Below are 12,259 nucleotides of genomic sequence, written 5' to 3'. Positions count from 1 at the left end.
CATAAAGGAGGAAATAAAAAAGTTCTTAGAGATAAATGAAAATACAGACACAACATATCGGAATCTATGGGACACAATGAAAGTAGTTTTAAGAGGGAAATTCATCGCCTGGTGGTCATTCCTCAAAAAAAGAAAAAAACAACAAATAAATGAGCTCACACTTCATCTCAAAGCCCTAGAAAAGGAAGAGCAAAACAACAGCAAATGTAGCAGAAGGCAAGAAATAATTAAAATAAGAGCGGAAATCAATGAAATTGAAACAAAAGAAACTATTGAAAAAATTAACAAAACTAAAAGTTGGTTCTTCGAAAAAATAAATATGATCGACAGACCTTTAGCCATGCTAACGAAGAGAAGAAGAGAGATAACTCAAATTACCAACATACAGGATGAAAAAGGCAATATCACAACAGATGCTACAGAAATACAGAAGACAATTAGAAATTATTTTGAAAACCTATATTCCAATAAAATAGAAGATAGTGAAGACATCGATAAATTTCTTAAGTCATATGATTTGCCCAGACTGAGTCAGGAGGATACACAGAATTTGAACAGACCAATATCAATGGATGAAATTGAAGAAGCAATCAAAAGACTACCAACCAAGAAAAGCCCAGGACCGGATGGGTATACAGCGGAGTTTTACAAAACCTTTAAAGAAGAATTAATACCAATACTTTTCAAGTTATTTCAGGAAATAGAAAAAGAGGGAGCTCTTCCAAATTCCTTCTATGAGGCCAACATCACCCTGATTCCAAAACCAGACAAAGACACCTCAAAGAAGAAAACTACAGACCAATATCTCTAATGAACCTAGATGCAAAAATCCTCAATAAAATTCTGGCGAATCGAATACAAAAACACATCAAAAAAATTGTGCACCATGATCAAGTAGGATTCATCCCTGGGATGTAAGGATGGTTCAATATACGAAAATCAATAAATGTTATTCACCACATCAATAGACTTAAAGATAAGAACCATATGATCATCTCGATAGACGCAGAGAAAGCATTTGACAAAGTATAGCATCCCTTTATGTTCAAAACATTAGAAAAACTAGGGATAACAGGAACTTACCTTGACATTGTAAAAGCTATCTATGCTAAGCCTCAGGCTAGCATCATTCTGAATGGAGAAAAGTTGAAGGCATTCCCTCTAAAATCTGGAACAAGACAGGGATGCCCTCTCTCACCACTTCTATTTAATTTAGTCCTTGAAATACTAGCCAGAGTAATTAGACAGACAAAAGAAATTAAAGGCATAAAAATAGGAAAAGAAGAACTTAAAATATCACTACTTGCAGACGACATGATTCTATACCTAGAAGACCCAAAAGGATCTACAAAGAAACTACTAGAACTAATAAATGAATTCAGCAAAGTGGCAGGATATAAAATCAACACACATAAATCAAAGGCATTTCTGTATATCAGCGACAAAACTTCTGAAATGGAAATGAGGAAAAACACTCCATTCACAATATCCTCAAAAAAAATAAAATACTTGGGAATCAACCTAACAAAAGAGGTGAATGATTTATACAATGAAAACTACAGAACCCTAAAGAGAGAAGTAGAAGAAGATCTTAGAAGATGGAAAAATATACCCTGTTCATGGATAGGCAGAACTAACATCATCAAAATGGCGATATTACCAAAAGTTCTCTATAGGTTTAATGCAATGCCAATCAAAATCCCAATGGCATTTCTTGTAGTAATAGATAAAGCAATCATGAAATTCATATGGAAAAATAAAAGACCCAGAATAGCAAAAGCAATTCTAAGCAGGAAGTGTGAATCAGGCAGTATAGCGATACCAGATTTCAAACTATGTTACAGAGCAATAGTGACAAAAACAGCATGGTACTGGTACCAAAAAAGGCAGGTGGACCAATGGTATAGAATAGAGGACACAGAGACTAATCCACAAAGTTACAACTATCTTATATTTGATAAAGGGGCTAAAAGCATGCAATAGAGGAAGGATAGCATCTTCAACAAATGGTGTTGGGAAAACTGGAAATCCATATGCAACAAAATGAAACTGAATTCCTTTCTCTTGTCATGCACAAAAGTTAACTCAAAATGGATCAAGGAGCTTGATATCAAATCAGAGACTCTGCGTCTGATAGAAGAAAAAGTTGGCTCAGATCTACATATTGTGGGGTCGAGCTCCAAATTCCTTAATAGGACACCCATAGCACAAGAGTTAACAACTAGAATCAACAAATGGGACTTACTTAAACTAAAAAGTTTTTTCTCAGCAAGAGAAACAATAAGAGAGGTAAATAGGGAGCCTACATCCTGGGAACAAATCTTTACTCCTCACACTTCAGATAGAGCCCTAATATCCAGAGTATACAAAGAACTCAAAAAATTAGACAATAAGATAAAAAATAACCCAATCAACAAATGGGCCAAGGACCTGAACAGACACTTCTCAGAGGAGGATATACAATCAATCAACAATTACATGAGGGCTGGGGATGTGGCTCAAGCGGTAGCGCGCTCGCCTCGCATGCGTGCGGCCCGGGTTCGATCCTCAGCACCACATACCAACAAAGATGTTGTGTCTGCCGAGAACTAAAAAATAAATATTAAAAATTCTCTCTCTCACTCTCTCTCCTCTCTCACTCTCTCTTTAAAAAAAAAAAAAAACAATTACATGAAAAAATGCTCACCATCTCTAGCAGTCAGAGAAATGCAAATCAAAACCACCCAGGATACCATCACACTCCAGTAAGATTGGCAACCACTATGAAGTCAAACAACAACAAGTGCTGGCGAGGATGTGGAGAAAGGGTACACTTGTACATTGCTGGTGGGACTGAAAATTGGTGCAGCCAATTTCGAAAGCAGTATGGAGATTCCTGGGAAAGCTGGGAATGGAACCACCATTTGACCCTGCTATTGCCCTTCTCGGACTATTCCCTGAAGACCTTAGAAGAGCATGCTACAGGGATACTGCCACATCGATGTTCATAGCAGCACAATTCATAATAGCTAGACTGTGGAATCAACCCAGATGCCCTTCAATAGATGAATGGATAAAAAAATGTGGCATTTATACACCATGGAATGTTACGCAGCACTAAAAAATGACAAAATCATGGAATTTGCCGGGAAATGGATGGCACTAGAGCAGATTATGCTTAGTGAAGCTAGCCAATCCCTAAAAAACAAATACCAAATGTCTTCTTTGATATAATGAGAGCAACTATGAACAGAGTAGGGAGGAAGAGCAGGAAGAGAAGATTAACTTTAAACAGAGATATGAGATGGGAGGGAAAGAGAGAGAAAAGGGAAATTGCATGGAAATGAAGGGGGACCCTCATTGCTATACAAAATTACATATAAGAGGTTGTGAGGGGAATGGGAAAATAAACAAGGAGAGAAATGAATTACAGTAGATGGGGTAGAGAGAGAAGATGGGAGGGAAGGGGAGGGGGGATTGTAGGGGATAGGAAAGGTAGCAGAATACAACAGTTACTAATAGGGCTTTATGTAAAATTGTGGATGTGTAACCGACGTGATTCTGCAATCTGCATTTGGGGTAAAATTGGGAGTTCATAACCCACTTCAATCTAATGTATGAAATATGATATGTCAAGAGCTTTGTAATGTTGTGAACAACCAATAAAAAATAAATTAATTAATTAAAAAAAACAATTTATACATACATTCAATGTTCCAACATTTCCATTGTAATCATCTTATTTCTGACCTTGAAAGTGGTGCTTGTGCTGGGACCTTACTTCCACAGAACCAGCTGTAACAATTCACTAAGCAATTTATGGCATGCTTTAATTGTGTAGAACCAGAAAAATTAGAGACTTTCGTGACATGTGGGGACAGCGTTTGGCTACTAACTTATTTTCATATCAGAACATGTTCTTTAATAATGATTAAACTAATGAATAATGGCTCACCACAAAGTTCACATAGGATAGAAACTGCATTGTAAAGAAGTTTCAATCATGTTAGACTGTCAAACATGTAATAGCATTAGAATTTATTTAAAGGTTCTTACAGAAGGAAATTTCTTGGAGAAATTTTGTCCTGATATCTTGCCAATATGGTGATGTCATATATCACTAGTAGGCTACATTTCTTATAAGACATAAATCTTTTGTTCTTCTAGGCCCTTCATGTGGTTCTCTGAATGAATGTAGATTATTATCATGCAAACAACATAATTAGAATCCAAAACAGGATGCTACAAAGTGGGAAATCTCCCCACCAATCCTATGTTTAAAGACAATTAAAACATATCATAAATTTATTCAGTTAATCTGACATAAATCTCTGTTTGGCACATAGTATCATGTGTCATATAAAGAAAAAAATGGCAGGTATATTAATGACATTAAGGAGTTTATAAATTATGTGAATACATCTATAATTAAAAGTTTAAACAAAAGCTCAATAAACAAAACAAAAGCTACTCTTTAAAAAGTGCCCCATTAGGATATAATCTGATGTTATAAAAATGTTAATAATATAGAATTTGGAGTATGTTTGAGATTGATGAACATTCAGACAAATGATCTGCAGCCAAACTAATCCAAAATGGGTGGCAATATTTAATAAGGTTTATCATGATTGTTTTATGAGGATGTTTTTTTCATTTGAAATTTAACAAAATTTTCATTGATACATATTTCCTTTCTGTAGTAATTCTTAGACCAATTACTTTCATAAGCTTATTGTCTAATACAAATAGTCTTTACTTTTATTGTTCTAAATTTCCCTTAATTTTCAAATGGTATTCTGTTAGCCATTTGAAATAAATGACAAAGTAATTTGGGAAGTCCAGCACTTTGGTTGTCAGATCTGATGAACTTAAAAAAACAGTGCAGCTGCTTACCATCTGCCTTCCAAATTTTGTACAAATTGTCCTTTGACCAACCCTAACTTGTAGCCACATAGGGAAAGAAGTTAAGGAAACTGCTGTTCCCAATTGAATTTAAAGCTATTAATGATCCTATTACTAAATGGAATACTAGTTCTTCACTGTGCTATAATAAGGGAGTGACTTTAATTATTACCTATATTTACTTATAAATTGCAACTTTGGGTAACTGAATTATTGTTACCATAGAGTATGTTAATAAGAAGAAGGAACATAGTGGGGTTGCTTGCTTTCTTCCTTCTAAATGCACTACAGAACTTGGAGAAACAAAACCATGATCTCAAGCCTATGAATATCCATGCGTTACTCTTGCTACTTGTCTCCTCTTCCCATTTCCTACCTATAAGTAAATAGGTAATTATCTATGATCTGAGAAAGAAAAATTTCAGGAAAGATTTATTGATGGCCCTATGTTATGTTGGAATCCCCTAAAATTGGGCCATTATGTTATATGACCTCTTTCATGGATGGCCCTGAAAGAGAGTGTTGAGGGAAAATCCTCCCAGTGTTCAGTCTATTTATTTGATATAAAAGGAGGGGTGACTACAGTTGTTCTTTCACGGTATTCATGAGCAGTGCCTAATGGTTTGGCTGGGAGAGCAGAGACTTGTAGGGATCATGATTGAATGAATAATGAAAAGGAGACCTGAAGAAATGATATGTGAAAGAAACTTTCCAAAATGAGCATAAAGCATAAAAATATTTGTACTTGTGGATGCTCATCAAATAGACATCTGAGAAAAGCTATACCATAATAATAAGGTGCATAAGGTGATTCATTCTGTAGATATCAATAAACTTTTCCCCTTAGCTCCCTGGGCCTTGACAAATGGGCTTATGAATAAATTGCTCATTTGGGTATGGTTAAAAATTACGTGTAGAGCTATCAAATGATTTTCTACTAACTAAGGTTGATTTGGCACTGGCTGCTGCTGAATGCCTAATCTACCAACAGCAGAGATCAATAGTGAACCACTGATACAGTACCATTCACAAGAGGGATCAGTCACTAGTGGCAAAGGAATTACATTGAATCGTTTCCATCATAAAAAGGAGAGTGCTTTGCTCTCGTTGGAATAGACATTTAATCTAAAAATTATTTGCCGAAACTGCTATTTTGATGGTCTTGCAAATGTCTTATTTATTGTCATGTTATTCCACATTGAATTTCTTGTAACTGTGAAACTTGAGCCTCAATAACCTAGCATGGCAACTGGCTCATGCTCATAAGATTGACTTGTCTTTTCATGTTCCTTATCAGTCTAAAGCAGGTAACCTGAGATAAGAGTGCAAAGCCATTTTAATATTCAGTTATGATATCAGTTTGCAGGAATTTCTTTGAGGGGCAGGGGTAACATCACAAAAACACAGTCTATTTTCTGAAATAGTGACCATTTTTGTCCTATTTTTTTCCATTGCCGAGGTCCAGCCCCGGTGAGGGGAGTGAGGGTCCAGGGTGGTCCTGAAGGAGGAGTGGCGTTGGTGAAAGAAGAGGAACCTCTAGAAGACATCTCATGCTGCCTCTGGAGGGATCTTTATTTTTATACTTTTTTACAGGTATTTTCCCAGGTAGTTAATGGATAGCTTCAAAGCCCAAAACTTTTTTGATTTACATAATTTTCAAGAATTACAATCTTTTCTGACATACATTGATTACTGAAGATATTGAGTACATTGTTCAAAATATTTTGCTGTAACCTTAGCAATCATGATTAAGCTTTTACGTTTTCACCTCAATCACTAGGTGCTAGGCGACGCAACTAGACTACATGACTCCTGACCTATTATTCAATTCTAACTTTAAAGCATACCTATAATTATTTCATTAACCTTTAACTTTAAAGCATACTTATAATTATTGGTAAGCTTTCTTACTTCTAAACTAAAATCCCAGTAAAACACACTTAAAGTAGTGAAAGTCTATTATTTGAAAGCCTACTACTCTGAAGTGCCTCTAAAATATATCTATGTTAATTTTACATTATTCTATTTTTAATTTCCAAGGTCATTTTCTTTTTTCCATATGACCTATTCAACTGCTTTCTTAAAGAACTTCCTTGATCCTTGGTCAAAGCACACCAATTCTTATGTCTTTGTAATCTTTAACTAAAAGGCAGGCTTTACACCTCAACCCACTTGTCATTTGTATTAACTATGTGTTTTCCATTTTTATCATAAGTTTCTATGTAAAGCAAAGGAGGGTCTATTGGTTGGGGAATGTATTTTTATTAGCCTCTTGTCCCCGAGGGGGATACCATAAGCTACATATGGTGGTCCTTGTACTGTTGGCACAGCAATTGTTTTTCTGTAGAGCAGCTGCAGACATAAGAGATGTATAAGAAATAATGAAATAAAAACATATATTCATCCTAGGCTTGTTATTAAAAGGGTATTTTCCCTACAATTTGGGAAAATAGTACAAAAGATCATAAAAAATACATTAGCTACAGGGGTTAATAAATAGTATGTCAATGTGTCTCTTCTACCTATCAAAAAGGAAGCCTTCATAAAAAGCATGAGGATAATCAAAGAACAATTAAAGTTTCCCCACACTAGCAAGCAAACTGTGGTAGAGACACAGGCCCATCCAATCCCTATCACCCTAGGGGCAAAATGACTATGGGCTAATAATTTCCAATGTAATATTTACAAAGGAATTAAAATTTAAGTTCTATAGAGGTCATCAAAATAAATTATTTACTTGACCCAATCCATATGAATGTTGCTAACTTTATAGGATACTAACTCTTTTAATAAATTTTGAGGTTAATATAAATAGCAAATATTTCTGATCAGAGAAATTATGAACTTTTAAAACAGAAATGCCTGAGAATGATTTACAAACAAACAATAAGATTGTTTTTTCTCTTCACTAGATTAACACATTATCTCCAACATTAATATTGGAGATATTTTAATTTTAATATTCATAGATTTGCAAAGGTAAGTTATATGTGTTGTGTAGAGGCAAAAGCATTACATATTTGCAAACAGGGGAAAATTCTTTGCTTGTGAACAATAAAACATGTTTTAATACACACACACACATATGCACACACACACATATACAATGTTAACTCCATAACAATCTCATAATTTCTTTTTTTAAATAAAACACAATTTATTAGACAATCCACTCACAAAATCGAATGATCACAAAGCTGCAAACAGCTAAAAACCAACCAAATGCCGGTGATAATGAAGTACAATGACTCAGATAAAGGTTGTCCTTATGAGGATGTTCCTTTTGGCAATGACCTTGGACAGAAGTTTCTGTTATTTAAAAAAATTGAGCTGATAAGCCTGTAGTAGAAGATTCTTCCCTGGCAGTATTAAAACCTTCTGCCATTGCCATAGCTACTGCTTCTGCTGGAACTGTCACAGCCACCTTGGTTTTGTGGTTTGGCAAAGTACTGGCCTCCACCATCATAAGGTCCAGAGTTTCCACCTTCAAAGTTTCCACCCTTCATGGGTCCAAAATATGATGACTAATTGCTGTAATTGCCAAAATCACTGTAGCCTTCACTACCTTCAAAATTGCTTCTGTCATTACCATTCCATTGTAGTCATCCCTGCTGCCACCGTATCCACCAACATCATAGCTGTCACCAAAGCCACCATGACCACTGAAGTTTCCTCCATGACCAAAATTGTCATTTCCACCAAAACCACCTCCAAGACCACTACCAAAGTTTCCAGAACCACTTTCATCTTTTTGGCTAGATGAAATACTACCCATATCTTGCTTTGACAGGGCTTTCCTCAATTCACGTTGCGGTCATTCACAGTATGGTATTTCTGAATGACAACATGATCCACAGAGTCATGATCATCAAAAGTTACAAAAGCAAAGCCCCTCTTTCGACTGCAACAGTCAGTCATAATTTCAACAACTTCAATTTTCCTTTTCCTTTTTTTTTTTCATCTGACTTTCTTTATTCAAAAATAAAAGAGGCACAAAAAATAAAGAGCTAAAATGTCCAATGTCATCTGAAATAGCAAGGTCACCAAAAGGTCACAAAGGTAAACCTGCATTTTGGAGATTTTATAATTACTAGAGAGAATGAATTGCTTTTCAAAGAAATGTATCTTAGAAAAATGCTGACCATGAGGTAGAGGATTATCTAATCTCCATCTTTGCAGTGACCTACAGGTCATGGTAGTCCACTGGGCAGCAAGCCACTGCTCTAAGAAAGGCTGTTCTAGGTAGCACAGATGTGGGATACATATCATTCATGTCCGTCTCTAGTCCATCGCAGACAGCTGTCTCTAACACACAGCACACGGTGATGGCTTTGAATACAAAGTGAGGGACTTGGGGAGGGGAGAGACACTGGCATTCTCACCAAACCCCTTGGTGACCAAGTGCACCTATACATCCTGCTCCAAGGCACGGAGGTCTTCCAGGAGCTCCTGGGCCGCAGTCTGCAGGTGGGTGTTGCGGCTCTCAGACATGGAGGAAAGGTAGAAGATAAAATGTGCCAACGGTTCTTTGGCTGATGATTTTGAAAATAATTACAAAACTTTCTTATAAAGATTTCATAATATATAAGGATTCACTCCCAAAGAATTCCTGAACTTTGAGAAGGGAGATACACACACACACAAGATCACATTGTTCACAAAAGTATTTGCACGAAATACAAAGCACAGTGGCTCACTTCAGTACTCTAACTCCTATTCCACACTATTCTTCAACAGATAACTGGTTTATTAAGAATGGATGCCATTCTAACATAAGTTCTAACAAGAAAACAGCCTAGAGGGAAAAGGGCAAAAGGTGCATACCAAATAAAAGGAAGATGAAGGGCAGAAGTCATCATCAGATGAAAAATACAAATACTTGCTATAATATTAACATTCTCTCTGAAAACTGAAATATATTTTTAAAATATTTTCTCTGAAACAAGAGCCATAGAAATCTTCATAGAGACATAGTAAGATGATTACAACCAGATAAAATTAACTAAAAAAAATAATCTAAGTCAGTTAAAGGAGGTATTCAGTGGTGTTCTTATGGTATAGGTCACAAATAGATTTATATACAATACACAAATAGATTTCTATACATTAATCATTAGTGTGGTATTTTATGTCATATTATCATATAAATTAGATAAATCAAAAAGGAATGAGGCAACTCCATTATGGAGAAAATTCTGAAAATCTATTAAGACATCTAAAAGAAGACCTAAATAAATGGAAAAAAAAGTTTGATTCAGTATTGCCAAGATACAAATTTTCTCCAAATTTTAGTCAAATAATTTTAATCAAATCTAATTTTATTGGAATGTAAGGTGATCCTAAATTTGATATGGGTAGATTTAAGCATGATGAGTAGTCAAGACAATTCCGAGAAAGCATATTATTAGAAATCAATATGTTCTGTTGAATATCAAGGTCTATTATAAAGTTATGTTAATTAAATAGTTAATGTTGATGCAGAGTAGACAAATAGGCCAGAAGAGATAGCTGGTAGAAATGTCTGAATATATACAGGAACTTGGTGAATAATTTAGACAGTATTGCAGTTAAATAAAAATACAATACAAAAATATTATAACAGAAAAGAAATTCTCTTTATACCATTCACAAAAATAGATTCCATTAAGTTAAAAGAATAGAATTTTCAAAATGAATATAGGGAAATAAATGAGGTCATTTTTAGGGCTGGAAAGTAGGGATTTAAAAATAAAACAGAACAATGTCAAATCATAGAAACATCAATAGATTGGTCAACAATACAACTTAAAATTTATATTTGAGAAAACATACATAAACAAAATTAAAAAGCAAGTCCCTGACAATACCAAGATATTTTTAAATATCTGTCAAAGGATTAGAATTTTTAAATGTTTTAAAATACAATAAAATAATAGAAAGAAAATAAAGGAAATGATCAAAATATATAAACACAATTTATAACAAAGAAAAGCCAAATGGCCAGTGAAGATTTTTAAAAAGTACTCAAACTCAGAAAAATTACAAAACATTGAATTAACCTTTCCAAATCAACGAGAATTGAAACAATACATCTGATAATAAATATATGGTCTGGGAATGTAGTTTAGGGGTGGAGCCATTACCTGGCATGTGTGAGGCCCTGGATTTGATTCCTAGCATGGGGAAAAAAGTGTAGAAAGGATGTGAAGAAACATAATCTCATATTATAGTCTCATGTCCTAGTAAGAGAAACACTAAGTTTTGGAGAATTATTTGATTATACTTATTAAAGCTGTCATGCTTACACTAAGATCCAGCAATTTTGCTTCTATGTATTCACACACTAAAAAAACTCTCACAAAGAAAATATTTACTAAGATATTCATAGAAACACTGTTTATAATAGTCAAAATGTTTGCCAAACCCTAATTGTTCTTATCTACATACACAATAAATAACTTTTTTTTTCACAAAAACATGCAGCAGTTAAAATATATGAAAAGAATTCTAGATGGGTCACCATTAATAACTTCTCTCAAAGTAATCAAGTAATTTTGATCTTTAAAAGTCAATTTTCCGGGAGGGAATAAATACTATTTTTAAAAAGCTTTTGATTAAAAAAGTTATTTATATTGTTTGTGGAGATAAAGATTTATCATATTTCAAGAACCTGCAAGCTCATGAAATGTGAGAGTATCAGGATTGTAATAAACTCATGAGGTACAGAGAAGAAAATAGTGTATGGTTAATGTTTTTAGTTTCTAAAAGAAACAAATATGGCAAACTATTAATAGATGACTTAAGTGATAGGTACATATTTGCTAATGTATTTGGGGGTCCTGAGGTAAAAAAGTGTATTGTCTAAAGCAACAACCAAGGAAAGAAGTGGAGAGATAAAAAGAGCCTGGTCCCTCGTGACATTATGGATCATCCTGCCTATCTTGGAACAATTGTTTGATAGAGGGAACTATTCATTTGGTTAAGCCATTTAATTTTTATATTTACAGGTGAAATTAAACTCTAATTGATGCACACATATAGTTTAATATATGTGTAATATATATTTGAATAAATAATGTCAGAAAGCATAGATGTGTGTGTGAAACAGTGAAAGGCTAACCAGTGAACATTGCAGGAGAGGGATGATGTGCTTGTTTTGTTTAGTATACTTTCATATTTGAATCTTTTACAGAAAAGATATTTATAAACCAAAAATATAGCATTTTATGTTTTTTTAATGTGGGTGATAGAGCATTTATATTTCAAGTTGTGTCAGGAAAAAAAAAATCTGTGAGCATATTTGGAGATTCAGGTTATAACCTTCATGCAATTTGAAGATTAGTTACTTATGCCAAAAATATCCACTAAATTTTCTTTATTTTTGATCAGTCACCCTTAA

The 12,259-nt window shown here is 34.3% G+C and overlaps 1 pseudogene across 1 annotated transcript; it reads right to left on the bottom strand.

Annotated features, from left to right (window-relative positions):
- Positions 1 to 8,249: 8,249 nt before the first annotated feature.
- Positions 8,250 to 9,372, bottom strand: LOC308655217 (heterogeneous nuclear ribonucleoprotein A1-like 3; annotated as a pseudogene). Its single transcript has 3 exons — positions 9,295 to 9,372; positions 9,069 to 9,184; positions 8,250 to 8,827 (listed from the first exon to the last, which is right to left on the bottom strand). The product of its transcript is annotated as a heterogeneous nuclear ribonucleoprotein A1-like 3 (transcript).
- Positions 9,373 to 12,259: the final 2,887 nt, after the last annotated feature.

Source organism: Spermophilus citellus (genome assembly GCF_964194105.1).
Source record: "Spermophilus citellus genome assembly, chromosome: 1".
In the NCBI taxonomy this organism is placed as follows: Eukaryota; Metazoa; Chordata; class Mammalia; order Rodentia; family Sciuridae; genus Spermophilus; species Spermophilus citellus.
This window is presented reverse-complemented; position numbering and strand designations above follow the sequence as displayed.